We start from the raw sequence: 22,900 nt of genomic DNA, 5'->3' as shown, positions 1-22,900 counted from the left end.
GATTTCGTCAAGAAAATTAGAGATACCAAGGGAACATTTCATGCAAAGATGGGCTCGATAAAGGACAAAAATGGTATGGACCTAAGAGAAGCAGAAGATATTTAGAAGAGATGGCAAGAATACACAGAAGAACTGTACAAAAAAGGTCTTCACGACCCAGATAATCATGATGGTGTGATCACTGACCTAGAGCCAGACATCCTGGAATGTGAAGTCAAGTGGGCCTTAGAAAGCATCACTATGAACAAAGCTAGTGGAGGTGATGGAATTCCAGTTGGGCTATTTCAAATCTTGAAAGATGATGCTGTGAAAGTGCTGCACTCAATATGCCAGCAAATTTGGAAACCTCAGCAGTGGCCACAGGACTGGAAAAGGTCAGTTTGCATTCCAATCCTAAAGAAAGGCAATGCCAAAGAATGCTCAAACTACTGCACAATTGCACTCATCTCACATGCTAGTAAAGTAATGCTCAAAATTCTCCAAGCCAGGCTTCAGCAATATGTGAATCATGAACTTCCTGATGTTTAAGCTGGTTTTAGAAAAGGCAGAGGAACCAGAGATCAAATTGCCAACATCCGCTGGATCATGGAAAAAGCAAGAGAGTTCCAGAAAAACATCTATTTCTGCTTTCTTGACTATGCCAAAGCCTTTGACTGTGTGGGTCACAATAAACTGTAGAAAATTCTGAAAGAGATGGGAATACCAGACCACCTGATCTGCCTCTTGAGAAACCTATATGCAGGTCAGGAAGCAACAGTTAGAACTGGACATGGAACAACAGACTGGTTCCAAATAGGAAAAGAAGTAAGTCAAGGCTGTATATTGTCACCCTGGTTATTTAACTTATATGCAGAGTACATCATGAGAAATGCTGGACTGGAAGAAACACAAGCTGAATCAAGATTGCCAGGAGAAATATCAGTAACCTCAGATATGCAGATGACACCACCCTTATGGCAGAAAGTGAAGAGGAACTCAAAAGCCTCTTGATGAAAGTGAAAGTGGAGAGTGAAAAAGTTCGCTTAAAGCTCCACATTCAGAAAACTAAGATCATGGCATCTGGTCCCATCACTTCATGGGAAATAGATGGGGAAACAGTGGAAACAGTGTCAGACTTTATTCTTTGGGGCTCCAAAATCACTGCAGATGGTGACTGCAGCCATGAAATTAAAAGACACTTACTCCTTGGAAGGAAAGTTATGACCAACCTAGATAGCATATTGAAAAGCAGAGACATTACTTTGCCAACAAAGGTTCGTCTAGTCAAGGCTATGGTGTTTCCAGTGGTCATGTATGGATGTGAGAGTTGGACTGTGAAGAAGGCTGAACGCCGAAGAATTGATGCTTTTGAACTGTGGTGCTGGAGAAGACTCTTGAGAGTCCCTTGGATTGCGAGGAGATCCGACCAGTCCATTCTGAAGGAGATCAGCCCTGGGTGTTCTTTGGAAGGAATGATGCTAAAGCTGAAACTCCAGTACTTTGGCCACCTCATGTGAAGAGTTGACTCGTTGGAAAAGACTCTGATGCTGGGAGGGATTGGGGGCAGGAGGAAGACTGGACGACAGAGGATGAGATGGCTTGATGGCATCACCGACTCTATGGATGTGAGTCTGTGTAAACTCCGGGAGTTGGTGATGGACAGGGAGGCCTGGCGTGTTGCGATTCATGGGGTTGCAAAGAGTCGGACACGACTGAGCAACTGAACTGAACTGAATGGAAATTTACAGATTCATGTGGAACAAACAAGTTACAAGGTAAAGTTAATAGAATACATTCCTGGATAGGGATACTCAGAATGGTAAGAATTTTACCTAAGTATATTTTATTTTATAAATACAATATAAAGACAATACAATATAAGTGGGCATTTTTGACACCACCTCACAGTCTGAGTAAATTCATTTAAAAGTTAAAATGTATACTGAACACCAACATATTTTTGAAAAGATTAATGTATAAATTAATTTTTTAGCCTTATTAAACTTCACTAGATATAAAAACATTCTAAACATGTAGTAATTAAAGCAGTATGTTTTGGAAAATAAAGAAGCAAAAGATCAATAACCAAAAAATTCATGATCCAGAAATATTCTTTTATAGGTGGGATTTCATTTATGCTGATGGTGCTATTTTAAGTCAGGGTAGATAGGATGGGGTATTCAGTTAATGCCTTGAGGATGACTAGAAATTTTATTACTGAGCACAGGATAAAGTAGGCAACACTGTGGTAGAAAATTAACCCAAATATCTTAGAGATTGTAATAAACTCTGTTGAGACTGAGCATAGACCCGCTTTACTAATGATGCACTCATTCCCCAGCTGTTGTTAGTATTGGCTTCTAACAGCTCTCTACTGAAGATGAAGTGCACCTTGAGTGGTAAAACCCTTTGGTGTCATTATGGATCAGCTAACTGCACTTTGCTCTGTTTTACCTTTTTCTCCTGCACTTCTCTTCCTTCATGCCCTTTCAGGGTTTATACCAGAGCATTCACTTAATAATCACTTGTAAAAGAATCCCCATTATAGGCTCTGATTCTCAAGAACCTGACCTACCTAAGATGACCTAATAAAGCAAAAGATTATTTCTCATTTACATAAAGTACCATGTTATTTGTTAGAGGTTCGGTTCCACTTGTTGCCTCTGGGATTCAGGCTTCCACCAACTTGGATGATACTATTAAATATCTCAGCATATGACTTAAAAGTTCCTGTGTAGAGGAAAATAAAATACACAAGGGAATTACACCTAGTCTTCAGTAACAGGGGCCAGAAACGACACATGTCACTTCTGATCATAGTCTCTTAGTCAAAACTAAATTTGTGGAGAATGGAAAGTATAGGAGAGCACAGGAAATAGTTAATGACTATAGATTAGAAAATTGGATTTCATGAAACTGTTTATATAAAATATAATCAGAAATGAAAAGTTATCCTATGTTGATGGATTGGAATAATTAAGATTGTTACAATATCCATACTGTTTAAAGCTATAATATTTACAGACTCAAAGCAATCCCTATCAAGATTCAAATGGCACTTTTTACAGAAACATGAAAAACAATACTCAAATTTATATGTAATAACCAAAGAAACTGAATAGGCAAATCAATATTGAGAAAGAACTATAAAGCTGAAGAAATCACACTTCATGATTTCAAGCTGTAGTATAAAGCTATAGCAATCAGATAGTATGGTGTTTGTTCCTAGTATTCCTGCACTGCTTTTTTTTTAAATTTTTATTTTATTTTTTAACTTTACAATATTGTATTGGTTTTGCCATATATCAACATGAATCCGCCACAGGTATACACATGTTCCCCATCCTGAACCCTCCTCTCTCCTCCCTCCCCACACTGCTTTTAACTTCTCACTGTTGAGAATGATGTTAGCTATGGGGTTTGTCATATATGACCTTCATTATGTTAAGGTAAGTTCCCACTATTCCCACCTTCTGAAGAGTTCATTAAGTGAACTCTTTATCATAAATTGGAGTTGAATTTTGTCAAAAGCTTTTTTCTGTATCTTTTTTGAGATGATCATGTGATTTTTATTCTTCAATTTATTAATGTGGTGTATCACACTGATTCACTTGTAGATACTGAACTATTCTTCAATCACTGGGATAAATCTACATTGTCATAGTGTATGATCTTTTTAATATATTATTGAATTTGGTTTGCTAATATTTTGTTGAAGGTTTTTGCATCTATGTTTATCATTGATATTGGCTTATAATTTCTCCCTTTTTTGGTAATATTTTTGTCTGGTTTTGGTATCAGAGTGCTCAATCTCACCAATTTTATTCAAAATGGTATTACAAGCCTAGTCACAGCAGTCAGATAAGAAAAGGAATCAGAATGGGAAAAGAAGTAAAAGTGTCACTGTTTGCAGATGTTGTGATACTATACACCAAAAATCCTAAAGATAGCACCGGAAACCTACTAGAGTACTTCAATGAATTCAGTGATATTGCAGAATACAAAATTAACATACAGAAGTATGTTACATTTCTATACACTAAAAATGAACTATCAGAAAGAGAAATCAATATGGAAAGATATCTCACATTCTCAGATAAAAAGGCAATATTGTTAAAATGGCCATATTACCCGAGACAATCTACATTTTAATGTTATCCCTATCAAATTATACATATTTTTCATAGAACTAGTAGAAATAATCCCAAAATTTATATCAAATGACAAAAGACTCAGAATTGCCAAAGCAATTTGAAGGGAAAAGAACAAAGCATAACCCTGCCAGACTTAAGACAACACTACAAAACTAAAGACTTCAAAACAGTATGGTACTGGCACAAAAACAGACTTATAAATCAATGAACAGGATAGAGTGCTCAGAAATAAACCCACATATCTGTAGTCAATTAATCTTCAGCAAAAGAGGGAAGAATATACAATGGAGTCAGTCTCTTCAGCAAATGGTGGTGAGAAAGAGGAACAGTAACATGTAAATCAAAAAAGTTAGAACACTTCCTCATACCATAGACAAAACTAAACTCAAAATAGCTTAAAGACTTAAATATAAGACATGACACCATAAAATTCCTAGATGAGAACATAGGCAAAACACTTTCTGACATAAATCATAGCAATATTTAGCCTCCCAAGGCAAAAGAAAAGCAAAAATGAACAAATAGGACCTACTCACACTTATCACGGATGTGCAAATCAAAACCACAATGAAATATTGCACTTGACAGAACAACTAGTATCCAAAAGATCACCAGTAACAAGTGTTGACAAGAATGTGGAGAGATGGCAACCCTGTGCATTGCTGGTGGGAATGGAAATTGGTGCAACCAATACGGAAAATAGTATTGAGATTCCTAAAAAATAAAAATAGAGCTACTATATGATACATCAATGCTACTCCTAGGTATTTTTCTGGGGGGTGCGGGAAACTGGAAAGATATATGCGCTTCCGGATGCCACAAATGGTAAAAGAAACATGCTTGGCAATTCAAGAGATGTAAGAGACATGGGTTCTATCCCTGTGTCGGGAAGATTCCCTGGAGGAGGGCATGCAACCTGCTCCTGAATTCTTGCCTGGAAAATCCATATGGGCAGAGGAGCCTGGGGGGCTACAGTCCATAGGGTCACACAAAGTTGGACATGACTGAAGTGACTTAGCATGCACGTATGCACATGTTCATTTTGGGCATGGGTGACTTAGTGGTAAAAAATCAGCCTGCCAATGCAGAAGAAGTGGGCTCAATCCCTGGGTCAGGCAGATGCACTGGAAAAGGAAGTGGCAACCCTCTCCAGTGTTCTTGCATGGAAAATCCTATGGACAGGGGAGCCTGTCAGGCTACAGTCCATGGGGTCACAAGAGTCAGACGTAATTTAGTGACCAAACAACAACAAAGTGTTGATTTTAGCATTATTTGTAATAACCAAAATATAGAAACATTCTAAGTGCTCACTGATGAATAAATGGATAAAGAAGATGTTATATATATATTATACATATATATATATTCAATATAATATTACTCAGCCATAAAAAAAATGAAGTCATGCCATTTGCTACAACATGGGTAGACCAGATGGTATTATGCTAAGTGAAATGTCAGGCAAAAAAATAAATAAATAAACTAACACAGTATGATTTCACTTATATATGTAATCTAAGAACACAAAACACATGGACAAACATAACAAAATATAAACAGAGTTATAGATAAAGAACAAATAGGCATTTGCCAAAGGGAAAAGGGATAAAAGGAGGAAAGAAATAGGTGAGCGAGAGTAAGATGTACAAATTTCTGGTGGAAAAAAAAATGTCACTAATGTTAACTAACTAAATGCCATTAATGCTTAGTACATCTTTAATTGGGTTAAAGATTTAATAAGCATGGCCCCACCCACCAGAGCAAGATCCAGTTTTCCCCACAGTTAGTCCCTCTCATCAGGAAGCTTCCATAAGCCTTTTATCCTCATTCATCAGAGGGCAGGGAGAATGAACACCACAATCACAGAAAAATAACCAAACATGGATCACAGCCTTGCCTAACTCAATGACACTATGAGCCATGCTTTGCAGGGCCAATGAAGATGGACAGGTCATGGTGGAGAGTTCAACAAAACATAGTCCACTGGAGAAGGGAATGGCAAACCAGTTCAGCATTCTTGCCTTGAGAACCCCATGAACAGAATGAAAAGGCAAAAAGATAGGACACTGAGAGATAAACTTCCCAGGTCAGTAGGTGCCCAATATGCTCCTGGAGAAGAGCAGAGAAATAGCTCCAGAAGGAATGAAGTGGTTGAGCCAAAGTGGAGACAATGCCCAGTTGTGGATGAGTCTCATGGTGAAAGTCAAGTCCAATGCTGTAAAGAACAATATTGCATAGGAACCTGGATAATTAGATCCATGAACCAAGGTAAATTGGAAGTGGACAAACAGGAGATGGCAAAAGTGAACGTTGACATTTTAGGAACCAGTGAATTAAAATGGCCCAGAGTGGGCTAATTTAATTCAGATGACCATTATATCTACTACTGTGAGCAAGAATCCCTTAGAAGAAATGGAGTAGTCGTCACAGTCAACAAAAGAATCTGAAATGCAATACTTGAGGGCAGTCTCAAAAATGACAGAATGATCTCTGTTCGTTTCCAAGGCAAACTATTCAATATCACAGTAATCCAAGTCTATGCCCTGACCACTAATGCTGAAGAAGTTGAAGTTGAATGGTTCTATGAAGACCTACAAGACCTTCTAGAACTAACACCAAAAAAAGATGTCCTTATCATAGGAGACTGGAATGCAAAAATAGGAATTCAAGAGATACCTGAAATAACAGGCAAGTTTGTCCTTGGAGTACAAAATGAAGCAGTGCAGAGGCTAACAGAGTTTTGCCAAGAGAACACACTGGTCAAAGGAAACATTCTCTTCCAACAACACAAGAGATGACTCTACATATGGACACTACCAGATGGTCAATACCAAAACAGATTGATTATACTCTTTGCAGCTGAAGATGGAGAAGCTCTATACAGTCAGCAAAAACAAGAGTAGAAGCTTACTGTGGCTCAGATCATGAAATCCTTATTGCAAAATTCAGACTTAAAATGAAGAAAGTCAGGAAAACCACTAGGCCATTCAAGTATGATATAAATCAAATCCCTTAAAATTGTACAGTGGAAGTGGCAAGTACATTCAAGGAATTAGATCTGATAGAGTGCCTAAAGAACTATGGACGGAGGTTTGTAACATTGTATGGGAGGCGGTGATCAAAACCGTCCCCAAGAAAAAGAAAAGCAAAAAGACAAAATGATTGCCTGAGGAGGGCTTATAAACAGCTGAGATAAGAAGAGAAGTGAAACACAAAGGAGAAAAGAAAAGATAAATTCATCTGAATGCAGAGTTCCAAAGAATAGCAAGGAGAGATAAGAAAGCCTTCTAAGTGATCAATGCAAAGAAATAGAAGAAAACAATAAAATGGGAAATACTAGTGATCTCTTCAAGAAAATTCGAAATACCAAAGGAACATTTCATGCAAAGATGGGCACAATAAAGGAAAGAAATGGTAGGGACCTAACAGAAGTAGAAGATACTAAGAAGAGGTGGCAAGAATAAATAGGACTATATCAAGAGATCTTAATGACCCAGATAACCACGATGGTGTGATCACTCACCTAGAGCCAGAAATCCCGGAATGTGAAGTCAAGTGGGACTTAGGAAGCATCACTATGAACAAAGCTAGTGCAGGTGATGCAATTCCAACTAGCTATTTAAAATCCTGAAAGATGATGCTGTGAAAATGCTGCACTCAATATGCCAGCAAATTGGGAAAACTAAGCCATGGCCACAGGACTGAAAAAGGTCAGTTTTCATTCCAATCCCAAAGAAAGGCAATGCCAAAGAATGTTCAAACTACTGCAAAATTGCACTCATCTCACATGATAGCAAAGTAATGCTCAAAATTCTCCAAGCCAGGCTTCAACAGTACATGAACCATGAACTTCCAGATGTTCATGCTGGATATAGAAAAGACAGAGGAACCAGCGGTAATATTGCCAACAACCGGTGGATCCACTGTATCACAGAAAAAGCAAGAAAATTCCAGAAAAACAACTACTTCTGCTTCATTGACTATGCTAAAGCCTTTGACTGTGTGGATCACAACAAACTGGAAAATTCTTCAAGAGATGGGAATACCAGACCACCTTACCTGCCTCCTGAGAAACCTGTACGCAGGTCAAGAAGCAATAGTTAGAACCAGACATGGAACAACGGACACTGATTCTAACTTGGGAAAGTAGTGCAACAGCATTGTATACTGTCACCCTGCTTATTTAATTTATGTGCAGAGTGCATCATGCAAAATGCTGGGCTGGATGAAAAATAAGCTGGAATCAAGATTGCTGGGAGAAATATCAATAACCTCAGATATGCAGATGACACCACTCTAATGGCAGAAAGCAAAGAGGAACTAAAGAGCCTGTTGATGAAGGTGAAAGAGGAGAGTGAAAAAAACTGGCTTAAAACTCAACATTCAAAAAATGAAGATCATGGCATCTGGTCCCATCACTTCATGGCAAATAGATGGAGAAACAATGAAAACAGTGACAGCCTTTATTTTTTTGGACTTCAAAATCACTGCAGATGGTGACTGCAGCCATGATATTAAAAGACGTTCGCTTCTTGGAAGAAAAGCTATGACAAACCTAGACTGCATATTAAAAAGCAGACACATTACTTTGCCAACAAAGGTCTGATTAGTCAAAGCTATGGTTTTTCCAGTCACGTATGGATGTGACAGTAGGAATATAAAGAAGGTTGTGCACCAAAGAATTGAACTTTTGAACTGTGGTGTTGGAGAAGAATCTTGCGAGTCTTGGACTGCAAAGAGATAAAACCAGTCAATCCTAAAGGAAATCAATCCTGAATATTCATTGGAAGGGCTGATACTAAGGCCAAAACTCCAATACTTTAGCCACCTGATGTGAAGAGCCAATCATTAGAAAAGACCCTGTTGCTGGAAAAGATTGAAGACAAGAGGAGAAGGGGATGACAGAAGAATTGGTTGGATGGCATCATCAACGTAATGAACGTAAATTTGAGCAAGCTCCAGGAGATGTTGAAGGACACGGAATCCTGTTGTGTTGCAGTCCATGGGGTCTCACAGAGGTGGACATGACTGAGGGGCTGAACAAGAACAATGAATTGTGCAGTATGGGGAATATAATCAGTAACTATATAGTATCTTTGTGTGATGACATATCTTAACTAGACTTATGGTGATCAGTCAGAAATATATAGAAATATTGATTCCCTACAATGTGTAATGGAAACTAATGGTGTTGTAGATAATTTATACTTAAAAAGCAAACAAACATACTCACAGACAAAAAGATCATATTTGTTCTTACTAGAGGTGAGAAGGCTGTGAATAGGGGAGGGGAAAACTGAATAAAAGTTGTCAACAGGTATACACTTTTAGTTATATTTAAGTACTAGGGATATAATGTACAATATCATACATATAATTATCACTGCTATATGGTATATTCAAAAATTGCTTAGAGGGAAAATCCTAGAAGTTCCCATCATAAGCAAAATAGTCATATTTTGTAAGTATTAATATATAAGATGGTGTATGTTAACTAGACTTAGTGTGGTAATCACTTTGTGATGCATGTAAATCAAATCATTATGTTTAAACTTACGAAGTGCTGTATGTCAATTATATCTCAATAAAACAGGAAGAAAAAACCCAGTCGGATGGCGGCATGAAAACAAACACATAAACCAATGGAATAGAAGAATCAAGAGCTCTGAAATAATTGCATGCAATATATTGTTGTTCAGTTGTGTCTGACTTTTTGCGACCCCCATGGGCTGCAGCACACCAGGCTTCCCTGTTCTGCTCCATCTCCCAGAGCTTGCTCAAACTAAAGTACACTGAGTCAGCGATGCCATCCGAACACCTCCTCTTCTGTCATCCTCTTTTCCTACTGCCTTCAATCTTTCCCAGCATCAGGGTCTTTTCTAATCAGTCGGCTCTTTGTATCAGGTGGCCAGAGTATTGGAGCTTCAGCTTCAGCATCAGCCCTTCCAATGAATATTCAGGACTGATTTCCTTTAGAACTGACTAGTTTGATCTCCTTAAAATCTAAGGGACTCTCAAGAGTCTCCAGCACCACAGTTCAAAAGCATCAATTCTTTGGCACTCAGACTTTTTTTATTGCCCAGCTCTCACATTCATACATGACTACCAGAAAAACCATAGCTTTGACTAGACAGACCTTTGTCAGCAAAGTAATGTCTCTGCTTTTTAATACACTGTCTAGGTTTGTCATAGCTTTTCTTCCAAGGAGCAAGTGTCTTTTAATTTCATGGCTTCAGTCACCATCCACAGAGATTATGGAGCACAAGAAAACAAGAAAATGAAGTCTGTCATTGTTTCCATTGCTTCCCCATCTATTTGCCATGAAATGATGGGACTGGATGCCATGATCTTAGTTTTTTGAATGTTGAGTTTTAAGCCAGTTTTTTCATTCTCCTGTTTCATCTTCAAGAGGCTGTTTAATTCCTCTTTGCTTTCTGCCATTAGCATGGTGTAATTTGGTCAACTAATATTTGATAAGGGAGCCAAAATAAGTCAATGGTAATAAGACAATCTCTTTAATAAATGATGGTGGGGAAAACTGGATATTCACATGAAAAATAATGCAGCTAGAACTCTATATTATATCACTAATAAAAGCTAACTCAAAATAGATTAAAGATATAAATATAAGATATGAACCCATAACAGTTCTTGAAGAAAACCTCAGGGAATAATTCTTTGATGTGCATGTTGGCAATGATTTTTTGGATATGGCATCTAAACCACATTCAACAACAACAAAAAATTAACAAACACGACCACATCAAACTAAACATTCTTCTGCACAACAAAAGGCATGATCAAAGTGAAAAGATGACCTATGCAATAGTAAAAATATTTGCAAATCACATCTGATAAGGGACTAATATCTGAAATGTATAAATACCTAACAAACTCAATAGTAAAAACCAAACAATAAAAATTTTGGCAAAGGACTTGAATAGACATTTTACAAATATGACATACAGATGGCCAATAGTTAGATTCAAAGGTACTCAACCTCACTAATCATTAGTGAGTTGCAAATCAAAATAACAGGATACCACTGTATGCCTGTTAGAATGGCTACCATTAGAAAGACAGTTCATAAAATCTGGAGAGGATGTGGAAAAATAGAGATCCCTTGTGCATTGTTGATGGGACTGTGAAACAGTAAAGCCACTGTGGAAAACAGTATGGCGGTTTCTCCAAAAATTAAAAATATAACTTCTATATGATCCAGCAATTCCTCTTCTGATTACATATCCAAAAGAAATAAAACCAGTATGGAGAAGGATCTATGTATCTGTGTCTGGAGGTTGCTAGCAATCCTTGGCATTCTTTGGTTTGTAGCTGCATCATTTTAATTCATCAGTAATTTCTGTCACATGGCCGTCTTCCCTTCGTGTGTGTCTGAAAAGTATCTCTTTTTTCAAGAGAGATTATAACCAGTCATTCCATTTAGGGTTCACTCTAATATGGTATGACCTCATTTTAAATTAAGTACATCTACAAAGACCGTATTTCCAAAGATGGTCATAGTCACAGGTGCCAAAACCTATTTTGGCAGGGGGACATCATTCTGCTATGTAAAGGTGCATTTAGGTAGTCCTTGAGCCAAAGTCTTCAGTTTGAAGTCCTGGGTCTCCTGAGCACAGATCTGCCTTAGTGTCCCTATTGTGTCTAGCCTTTGGCACTGAGGTGCCCATGGTAAACCTGACCTCTGTGCCAACCTGATGATGAGTTTCAGATGACAGCAAGTGGGCTTTTGGTCACTTACATACCCAGCAAATGTAACGTTTTCATGACCACCACATATACCTTCTGTAGAATTGTTTGCTTTCAAATATCTACAAATTATTGTAAAAAATGTCAGAAACTTTATTTTCAACAAGTTTTTTTAAAGGTATCTGTTAACTTAATTGGTGCATCAATTCGCAGGTGTAAGTTAATTATATGGGTACTTAATTGCTAATTTCCTATGCAAATCAATATTTGAACTTTTAATTCTCAATTGAGCATGCATCAAAATGGGATTTTACCTGCTCAAAGTAACTGCAAAATTTGTAAGTGTATTTGTAAGTGTGCCTCCTTATAAGCTTGCTCTGATATTGTCAATATGGTCTCTGATTTGGAAGCATAACACTTGGAATGCCATTTGATAGGTAAATATATTAACAAAACATTCATTTATTTCTAGAAATATAAACGTCTAGACAGGGTGCAAAAATATGTTTACTTCTTAAAAAATTATAATACCGACCATTATGTTAAAATTCCCAAGCTAATAGCTAGAAGGTGAACATTAAAACCACATTTAAAAATACATTATATGTATGTATATATATATGTATATGAAAAATATAAATTATATACAATATAAAATATTGATAATCTAGCTAATATATGTTTGCAAAAAGTATGCATATATGTGAAAATTTATATGTATTCTGTCATTTACAGATAAGTAAGAGTCATGAAAGTGAAAGAAAGTGAAAGTTAAGTCGCTCAGTTGTGTCTGACTCTTTGCGACCCCGTGGACTGTAGCCCACCAGGCTTCTGCATCTATGGGATTCTCCAGGCAAGAATACTGGAGTGGGTTGCCATTTCCTTCTCCAAAGTAAGAGTCATAACGCATTCTATTTTGGATCTGTGGTAGTTATCTAGGATAGCCCTCAAGATTTCTGCCAGTGGTAGACATACATCTCAGGTGTCAAACACTAGTGTATCCACTGCTATGAAGGGATTTTGCAGATGTAATTAATGTTCCAAATCAGTTGAACTTAAGATAGGGAGTTTATCTTAATCCTTTGGGATTTAAATCTGAATCTAGAGATCAGAGGTGGGAGAAGTCAGAAATTCAAAGCATGAGAATGATTTGACACAATATTGTTGTCTAGAAGTCGCAGGAGCTGATTTCTGGAAGCCAAGAGTGTCCCTTACTCCTCAGCTGACAGACAAGGAAGCAAGGACTCAGTACTATTGTCACAGGAATTGTAATGAACAAAAATGAGCCTTGGAAGTTATTTCCCCAAAGCCTTCAACAAAGGCTAAGATAGCTGACTTACGAAAACCTTAAGCAGAAAATCTAGTCCTGCTATGACAGACTTTTGACCTACAGAACCATGAGCTAATAAATGGACATTGCTTTAAGCTGCTTACTTTGTGCCATTTGTTACATAACAATAGAAAACTTAAATAGCATCTTATTTTTTAACACAATAATAAAGCATTTGTGTTTTTTACTTCAGGTCATATACTTTATGCATATATTATGTTAGTAGTTTTATAACATCTTTTACAAGTTTCAATGAGGTTTTTTCTTATCAGATTTTTTAAGTGAAATTGCTGAATAGAGGTATATGTAAAAAAATTTAAGTTTTTCTATGGGATTTCCAAAACTGATCATAGAAATTTTTTCACCAGTGTTTTATAGTTTTCTATATATAGGCCTTTAGTTTCTTTAGGTAGATATATTCCTAAGTATTTTATTCTTTCCGTTGCAATGGTGAAAGAAATCAAAGAGGACACTAACAGATGGAGAAATATACCATGTTCATGGATTGGAAGAATCAATATAGTGAAAATGAGTATACTACCCAAAGCAATTTATAGATTCAATGCAATCCCTATCAAGCTACCAACAGTATTCTTCACAGAGCTAGAACAAATAATTTCCCAATTTGTATGGAAATACAAAAAACCTCAAATAGCCAAAGCGATCTTGAGAAAGAAGAACAGAACTGGAGGAATCAACCTACCTGACTTCAGGCTCTACTACAAAGCCACAGTTATCAAGACAGTATGGTACTGGCACAAAGACAGAAATATAGATCAATGGAACAAAATAGAAAGCCCAGAGATAAATCCACGCACATATGGACACCTTATCTTTGACAAAGGAGGCAAGAATATACAATGGATTAAAGACAATCTCTTTAACAAGTGGTGCTGGGAAATCTGGTCAACCACTTGTAAAACAATGAAACTAGAACACTTTCTAACACCATACTCAAAAATAAACTCAAAATGGATTAAAGATCTAAACGTAAGACCAGAAACTATAAAACTCCTAGAGGAGAACATAGGCAAAACACTCTCCGACATACATCACAGCAGGATCCTCTATGACCCACCTCCCAGAATATTGGAAATAAAAGCAAAAATAAACAAATGGGACCTAATTAACCTTAAAAGCTTCTGCACATCAAAGGAAACTATTAGCAAGGTGAAAAGACAGCCTTCAGAATGGGAGAAGATAATAGCAAATGAAGCAACTGACAAACAACTAATCTCAAAAATATACAAGCAACTCATACAGCTCAACTCCAGAAAAATAAATGACCCAATCAAAAAATGGGCCAAAGAACTAAATAGACATTTCTCCAAAGAAGACATACAGATGGCTAACAAACACATGAAAAGATGCTCAACATCACTCATTATCAGAGAAATGCAAATCAAAACCACTATGAGGTACCATTTCACGCCAGTCAGAATGGCTGCAATCCAAAAGTCTACAAGTAATAAATGCTAGAGAGGGTGTGGAGAAAAGGGAACCCTCTTACACTGTTGGTGGGAATTCAAACTAGTACAACCACTATGGAGAACAGTGTGGAGATTCCTTAAAAAACTGGAAATAGAACTGCCTTATGATCCAGCAATCCCACTGCTGGGCATACACACTGAGGAAACCAGAAGGGAAAGAGACACATGTACCCCAATGTTCATTGCAGCACTGTTTATAATAGCCAGGACATGGAAGCAACCTAGATGTCCATCAGCAGATGAATGGATAAGCAAGCTGTGGTACATATACACAATGGAGTATTACTCAGCCATTAAAAAGAATACATTTGAATCAGTTCTAATGAGGTGGATGAAACTGGAGCCTATTATACAGAGTGAAGTAAGCCAGAAAGAAAAACACCACTACAGTATACTAACGCATATATATGGAATTTAGAAAGATGGTAACAATAACCCTGTGTTGTACAAGACAGCAAAAGAGACACTGATGTATAGAACAGTCTTGTGGACTCTGTGGGAGAGGGAAAGGCTGGGAAGATTTGGGAGAATGGCATTGAAACATGTGAAATATCATGTATGAAACGAGTTGCCAGTCCAGGTTCGATGCACGATACTGGATGCTTGGGGCTGGTGCACTGGGATGACCCAGAGGGATGGTATGGGGAGGGAGGAGGGAGGAGGGTTCAGGATGGGGAACACATGTATACCTGTGGTGGATTCATTTTGATATTTGGCAAAACTAATACAATTATGTAAAGTTTAAAAATAAAATTAAAAAAAAAAGAAATTTTTTGACACTTTATCAGAAGAATTGAACATGTTCATTTCTGTTTTCTACTTGTCAACAGTTTGACACATAATGTTTTCAGTCTGATAGCTGAAAATGGTGTTTCTTTTCCTTGGTTTATATTTCTTTGATTAAAATATATTTTATGCATATGTAAACTATGTAATTTCTTATTTCGTTTCTTACTAAGTTATTTCAGCTGTTCATTTTCTACTCATGTGATTAATATTTAAAATGTGTTTGTAAAGCTGTTTATCCCTTAGGAGTGATATTTTCTTTTTCTCTGTCACACATGCTGGAAATATTTGAGTTTGTAATTTTTCTTTGACATTTATTCTGGTATTTTTTGTTTTTATCATGAGAACATTTAAACCAATTTCTAGTGAAAAAACTATATCAGTCTTTCCTATAAGACTTTAGCCTTTGGAACTCTTCCTTTTCATAATTTAGCTTAAAAATGTTTTATACCAGATTTCTTGCAAAAAAAAAAAAATCTTACAAGAATTCTACCTTATATTATGCCTCAATATACTTAGTTTCACCAACTGTAGAGGAAAATACATGTATGTCCAAGAGTTAAAATAACTGTTATGATCTTAGTGAGAAGAGAATTTTTTTAAAACTGATAAGAATTTTCATCTTTATAATCTGTTATGCTTGCAAGAGTAACTTTGGGGTTGGTAAAAGTCATTTTTTTTTTTTAAATCACAGAAGCAAACCAGTTGATGGATAGGGCTTTCTTACAGACAGAATACAGAAAAAAAAAATTTTAATATGCATTTTGTGTTAAATCAGCTCAGTATAAAAAAATCAGAGCTTGCCAATTACTCTCATGATGCCCTCCTCCAAAATAACATTTGAATCCAGTAATACATAAAATGCGTAATACATCACAACAAGTCTAGTCTATTTCAGAAATGTAAGATTGGTTTAATATTTGAAAATTAATCAATGTGATTCACTACACTTACGGAATAAAGGAGAAAAATCATACAGCAATATCAACAGAAAATCACTTGATAAATTTCAACTGTCATTTAAGATAAAAATTCTTAAGCAAACTAGAAAAAGAAGGAAATACTTTTAATCCAAAAATGTAGCTACAAAATTCTATAGAAAACACCATACATAACAGTAAATTTTGAAAAAGTTTCCCCTGATTCTGGGAACAATAAAATGATACCCTTTCTCCACTTCTATTTAGCATTGTACTGGTATCATTGCTAGTACTAGGAAAGAAAAATGTTGAAAAATTTTAAGAGCTGAAAAGGAACAAAACAATCATCATTATTCAGAGATAAATGTGATTGTATAGTAGAAAGTACAAAAGAACCTATACACAAAATCTTAAAACTGATCAATATAAATCATTTTGTATTTATATCCCAGCTACAAACAGGTAGAAAATTTAAAAAGTAAAGTAACAGCAGAAATATTAAACCTTCAAAAAATTTAGTAGGAGATTCACAAAAATTCTATAAAACATGTTGAGAAAAATTAAAGATTATACAAATCAATGTCAGAATATGCAGTTTTCATGCATTGTCAGCTCAGTATTGTAAAGATGTCAACATATAAACCAACTCTTAACTTCAATGTGATCCTGATAAAAAATTTAGAAGGCTTTATTTTTGGGATTAGCAAGGTGTTTTAAATTTTATATAGAGATGAAAAGCATAAATAAAATCATGAAGATGAAAAAGAAAGGTGGAGAATATATAATGTCAGCTATCAAAGCTCACTATGAAGCTATAATGATAAAGGAAATGCAGGACAGCACAAAATTAGACAAATAGATCAATGAAAAATATGTAGAGTCACACTTAAATAATCTGTTATTTGAGAAAAAAGTGAGAGAAAAACTGGTCTGTTTAGTAATTGCTTCTCTATCAATTGTGTAGGCATAAACAAAAAAGAATTCCTAATTACTACCTCAAACCATAAACGAAAATCAATTTTAGATGGAAATGTAAAGTTGGAAGATAAAGCATTGAAGTGTTTAGAGGAAAACATAAGATATTGAACATTCAATCTGGAAGCATCCTTTCAAAACAGAAACCAATAGCTAAACCATAAAGAAAAAAACTGACAAGTTGGACTTTATTAAAATATAAACTTTTGTTTATCAAGGCTTTACTAAAAGAGTAAAAAAAAAAACATGCTTCAGAATTGAGGGGCAGTATTGCTAAACATGTAGTTGACAACTCACACATGGAAAATGTACAGAAATTTTATAAAACAATAAAGAAAGAAAATTCATTAAAGTTTGCCTGTTCAAATCCAAAATACTTGAACTGGCATTCCATAAAAGGCAGTACTCAAAAAACCAATAAACAAGTAAAGGTATTCAACTTTGTCATCAAGATAATGCATACTTATCTGAAAAATAAGTGTTTCCTTGTTTTTAAATAGTTCTATTGCTGTTGATTCAATAGGCAGAACTTGTGCTTCTAGAATTAACTGCAGTGCTTTCTAAGGAAATTTTGTAAATCTTCAAGGTTGGTTTATATATATTTCTAAATTCATAGTAATAACTGTTTTGTTTTGTAAGGTGTTTTAAGAAAGATCTAATTTGGGGGTATGAGTAATAAATATCTAGGATAATCTTGGTTTCTTGCCTATTTTCCCTGTTTGAATAACTTACATGCTATGCTATGCTAAGTCACTTCAGTCGTGTCCGACTCTGTGCGACCCCATAGACGGCAGCCCACCAGGCTCCCCCGTCCTTGGGATTCTCCAGGCAAGAACACTGGAGTGGGTTGCCATTTCCTTCTTCAATGCATGAAAGTGAAAGGTGCAAGTGAAGTCGATCAGTTGTATCTGACCCTCAGCGACCCCATGGACTGCAGCCCTCCAGGCTCCTCCATCCATGGGATTTTCCAGGCAAGAGTACTGGAGTGGATTGCCATTGCCTTCTCCAAATAACTTACATAGGTACCCTATTTAGAACACTTTTTTCAGCATTAGTGTGTAATTTCATGTTCTTGTTTTTTGTAGGACATACAAACATTTGCTTCAATGTGTTGTATTCCATCGTTTGGAATGAATAAAATGTAGTGCTCCATGAAAACAACGAAAATAAACCCACTTCTTCTATTCCAATTTAGATTAATTTTCTTTCTTTTCCTAGTCTGATTATTCTGACTAGAACTTCCAGTACTGTGTTGAATAAAAGTGGCAAGAGTGGGCATCCTTGTCTTGTTTCTGATCTTAGAAGAAATGTTTTCAGCTTTTCACTATTTAGTATAACGTTAGCTGTGTGTTTGTTGTGTATCATCTTTATTATATTGAGGCATAGTTTCTCTATGTCCACCTTATAGACTGTTGTTGTTTTTTTAAAATCATAAATGGATGTTAAATTTGTCAAAAGATCATCTAACGAGATAATCATGTGGTTTCTGTTCTTCAGTTGTTGATGTGGTGTATCAGACTAACTGATTTGCAGATCAGATGTTCATACGACCTAAGGCAATCTACTGAATCAAGGAAATCTCTATCAAAATAACAATGGATTTTTCACAGAAGTAGAACAAATAATTTTAAAATGTGTCTGAAAGCACAAAAGACCCTAAGTAGCTAAAACAGTCTTGAGAAAGAAGACCAGAATTGGAAGAATCTCACTCCTTGACTTCATACTGTACTACAAAGCTATAGTCATCTAAATAGTATGATACCAGGACAAATACAGACACACAGAGCAATGTAACATAATAGAGAGCCCAGAAACAAATTCAGGTACTTGTAGTCAATTAATCTATGACAAAGGAGGCAAAGATATACAAGGGAGAAAATTAGTCTCGTCAATAAGTCATGCTGGATTAATTGGACAGCTACATGTGTCAATGAAAGAATAAAAGTAGAACATTCTGTATTCCCATATACAAAAATAAACCCAAAATGAGTTAGAGACCTTAATATAAAACCAGAAACCACAAAACATAGACACAACATTCATAGCAATATTTATTTGCATCTGGTTCCTAAAGCAAAGAAAATAAAAGCAAAATAAACTAATGGGACTTAATTAAACTGAAAAACATTTGCAAAACAAAGGAAACCACTGACAAAATGAAAAGAAAACCAACTGAATGGGAGAAAATGTTTGTGAGTGACATGTCTGACAGGTGATTAATATCCAAAATATAGAAATAGCTCATACAACACAAAATCCAGAAAACAAACAATGTGATCTAAAAATGGGCAGAGGACCTGGATAGACATTTTTTCCAAAGAGGACATGCAAATGGCCAATAGGCAAATGAAAAGATGTTCAACATTGCTAATCATGAGGGAAATGTACATCAAAACCACAATGAGGTATCACGTCAGTTCTGTTAAAATGGCTGTCATCGAAAAGAACACAAATAACAGATGGTGGCAAAGATGTGGAAAAAAGGGAATCTGTATATTGTTAGTGGGAATGTAACTTGGTGCAGCCACTATGGAAAACAATATGGTTTTCCCAAAAAATTAAAAATAGAACTAACATCAGTTCAGTTCAGTTCAGTTCAGTCGCTCAGTCGTGTCCGACTCTTTGCGACCCCATGAATCACAGCACGCCAGGTCTCCCTGTCCATCACCAACTCCCAGAGTTCACTGAGACTCACGTTCATCGAGTCAGTGATGCCATCCAGCCATCTCATCCTCTGTCGTACCCTTCTCCTCCTGCCTCCAATCCCTCCCAGCATCAGAGTCTATTCCAATGAGTCAACTCTTCGCATGAGGTGGTCAAAGTACTGGAGTTTCAGCTTTAGCATCATTCCTTCCAAAGAAATCCCAGGGCTGATCTCCTACAGAATGGACTGGTTGGATCTCCTTGCAGTCCAAGGGACTCTCAAGATCTTCTCCAACACCACAGTTCAAAAGCATCAATTCTTCGGCGCTCAGCCTTCTTCACAGTCCAACTCTCACATCCATACATGACCACAGGAAAAACCACAGCCTTGACTAGACAGACCTTTGTTGGCAAAGTAATGTCTCTGATTTTGAATATGCTATCTAGGTTGGTCATAACTTTTCTTCCAAGGAGTAAGCGTCTTTTAATTTCATGGCTGCAGTCACCATCTGTAGTGATTTTGGAGCCCCCCAAAATAAAGTCTGACACTGTTTCCACTGTTTCCTCATCTATTTCCCATGAAGTGATGGGACCAGATGCCATGATCTTCGTTTTCTGAATGTTGAGCTTTAAGCCAACTTTTTCACTCTCCTCTTTCACTTGCATCAAGAGGCTTTTTAGTTCCTCTTCACTTTCTGCCATAAGGGTGGTGTCATCTGCATATCTGAGGTTATTGATATTTCTCCCGGCAATCTTGATTCCAGCTTGTGTTTCTTCCAGTCCAGCGTTTCTCATAATGTATTCTGCATATAAGTTAAATAAGCAGGGTGACAATACACAGCCTTGACGAACTCCTTTTCCTATTTGGAACCAGTCTGTTGTTCCATGTCCACTTCTAACTGTTGCTTCCTGACCTGCATACAGATTTCTCAAGAGGCAGATCGGGTGGTCTGGTATTCCCATCTCTTTCAGAATTTCCCACAGTTTCTTGTGATCCACACAGTCAAAGGCTTTGGCATAGTCAAGAAAGCAGAAATAGATGTTTTTCTGGAACTCTCTTGCTTTTTCCATGATCCAGCATATGTTGGCAATTTGATCTCTGGTTCCTCTGCCTTTTCTAAAACCAGCTTGAACATCAGGAAGTTCACGATTCACATATTGCTGAAGCCTGGCTTGGAGAATTTTGAGCATTACTTTACTAGCGTGTGAGATGAGTGCAATTGTGCGGTAGTTTGAGCATTCTTTGGCATTGCTTTTCTTTGGGATTGGAATGAAAACTGACCTTTTCCAGTCCTGTGGCCACTGCTGAGTTTTCCAAATTTGCTGGCATATTGAGTGCAGCAATTTCACAGCATCATCTTTCAGGAGTTGACCCAGCAATTCCACTTTGGGGTATATATCTTAAAAAAAAAAAAAAAAAAAAAAGCCCACTAGTTAAAAAAAGTCTTACTCTCAAATTTTCATAGCAACAATTAATTATAAAACCAAGGTATGGAAGCAATTTCAGGGTCCAATTGATGAGTAGATAAAGAAGATGAGTGAATACACACACACACACACACACACACACACACACACTCTGAGGAATACTATTTAGCCATAAAAAAGAATGAAAATTTTGCCATTTGTAACAACATAGATGGACTTGGAGGGTATTATGCTAAGTGAAACAAGTCAGACAGAGAAAGACCAATACTATATGATATTACTTATTATGTAGAATCTAAAAAGTACAATGAACTAGTGAATATAACAAGCAGACTCATAGAGATCAAACTAATGTATAAAATAGATAACTAATGAGAGTATAATACTGTATAGCACAGGGAACTCAGTGCTCCGTGGTGACCTAAATGGGAAGGAAATCCAAAAAAGAAGGGATATATGCATATGTATAGCTGACTTACTTTGCTGTACAGAGAAAACTAACACAAAGTGTGAAACAACTATACTCCAATACAATTAAAAAGATTAAAAAATTTTTAAAAGTAAAATCAAACCAAATATAAACATTAAGAAATAGATCAGACTACTAAGTACTAGTGTGGAGAGGGAAGGCGGAGGGGCAGGGGCAGGGGACTAAGAGGTACAAATTATTATGTATAATATAAAGTCATATATTGAATAGCCAATATTTTATAATAACTACAAATAGAATATAACCTTTAAAACTGTAAGTCACTATTTGTACACCTGTAACTGGGAGAAGACTCTTGAGAGTCCCTTGGACTGCAAGGAGATCCAACCAGTCCATCCTAAAGGAAATCAGTCCTGGGTGTTCACTGGAAAGACTGATGCTAAAGCTGAAACTCCAATACTTTGGCCACATCATGCGAAGAGTTGACTCATTGGAAAAGACCCTGGGAGGGACTGGGGGCAGGAGGAGAAGGGGATGACAAAGGATGAGGTGGCTGGATGGCATCACTGACTCGATGGACATGAGTCTGAGTGAACTCTGGGAGTTGGTGATGGACAGGGAGGCCTGGCGTGCTGCAATTCATGGGGTCACAAACAGTTGGACACGACTGAGCGACTGAACTGAACTGAACTTATACATTCACTATAAGTAAAAAAAAAAAAATTAGGTTCAGCTATAAATGTACCAGAATGTATAAAATTAAGAAACCAGCTATATGAGAAAAGAATTCAAAAAAAGTAGATATATGTATAACTGATTCTCTTTGCTGCTGTACACCTGAAACTAACAGCATTATAAATCAACTATACTCCAGTAAAATTTGAAAAAGAAAAGCTAGGAAGATACCAATTATAGACTCTTATGCATTGGTAAGTTTAAATTGGTGCAGCCACTTAAAAACTAACAGTGTTTGCAAAACCAAGCATACACAAACCCTCTGACCTTGGTTTTGTTCCTAGATATATAACTGACAGAATAGTATTACTTGTTATAACATA

The sequence above is a fragment of the Bubalus bubalis genome, chromosome 8, assembly GCF_019923935.1.
Source record: "Bubalus bubalis isolate 160015118507 breed Murrah chromosome 8, NDDB_SH_1, whole genome shotgun sequence".
Classification (NCBI taxonomy): domain Eukaryota; kingdom Metazoa; phylum Chordata; class Mammalia; order Artiodactyla; family Bovidae; genus Bubalus; species Bubalus bubalis.
The sequence above is the reverse complement of the archived record's forward strand: the minus strand, read 5'-3'. Positions refer to the sequence as shown.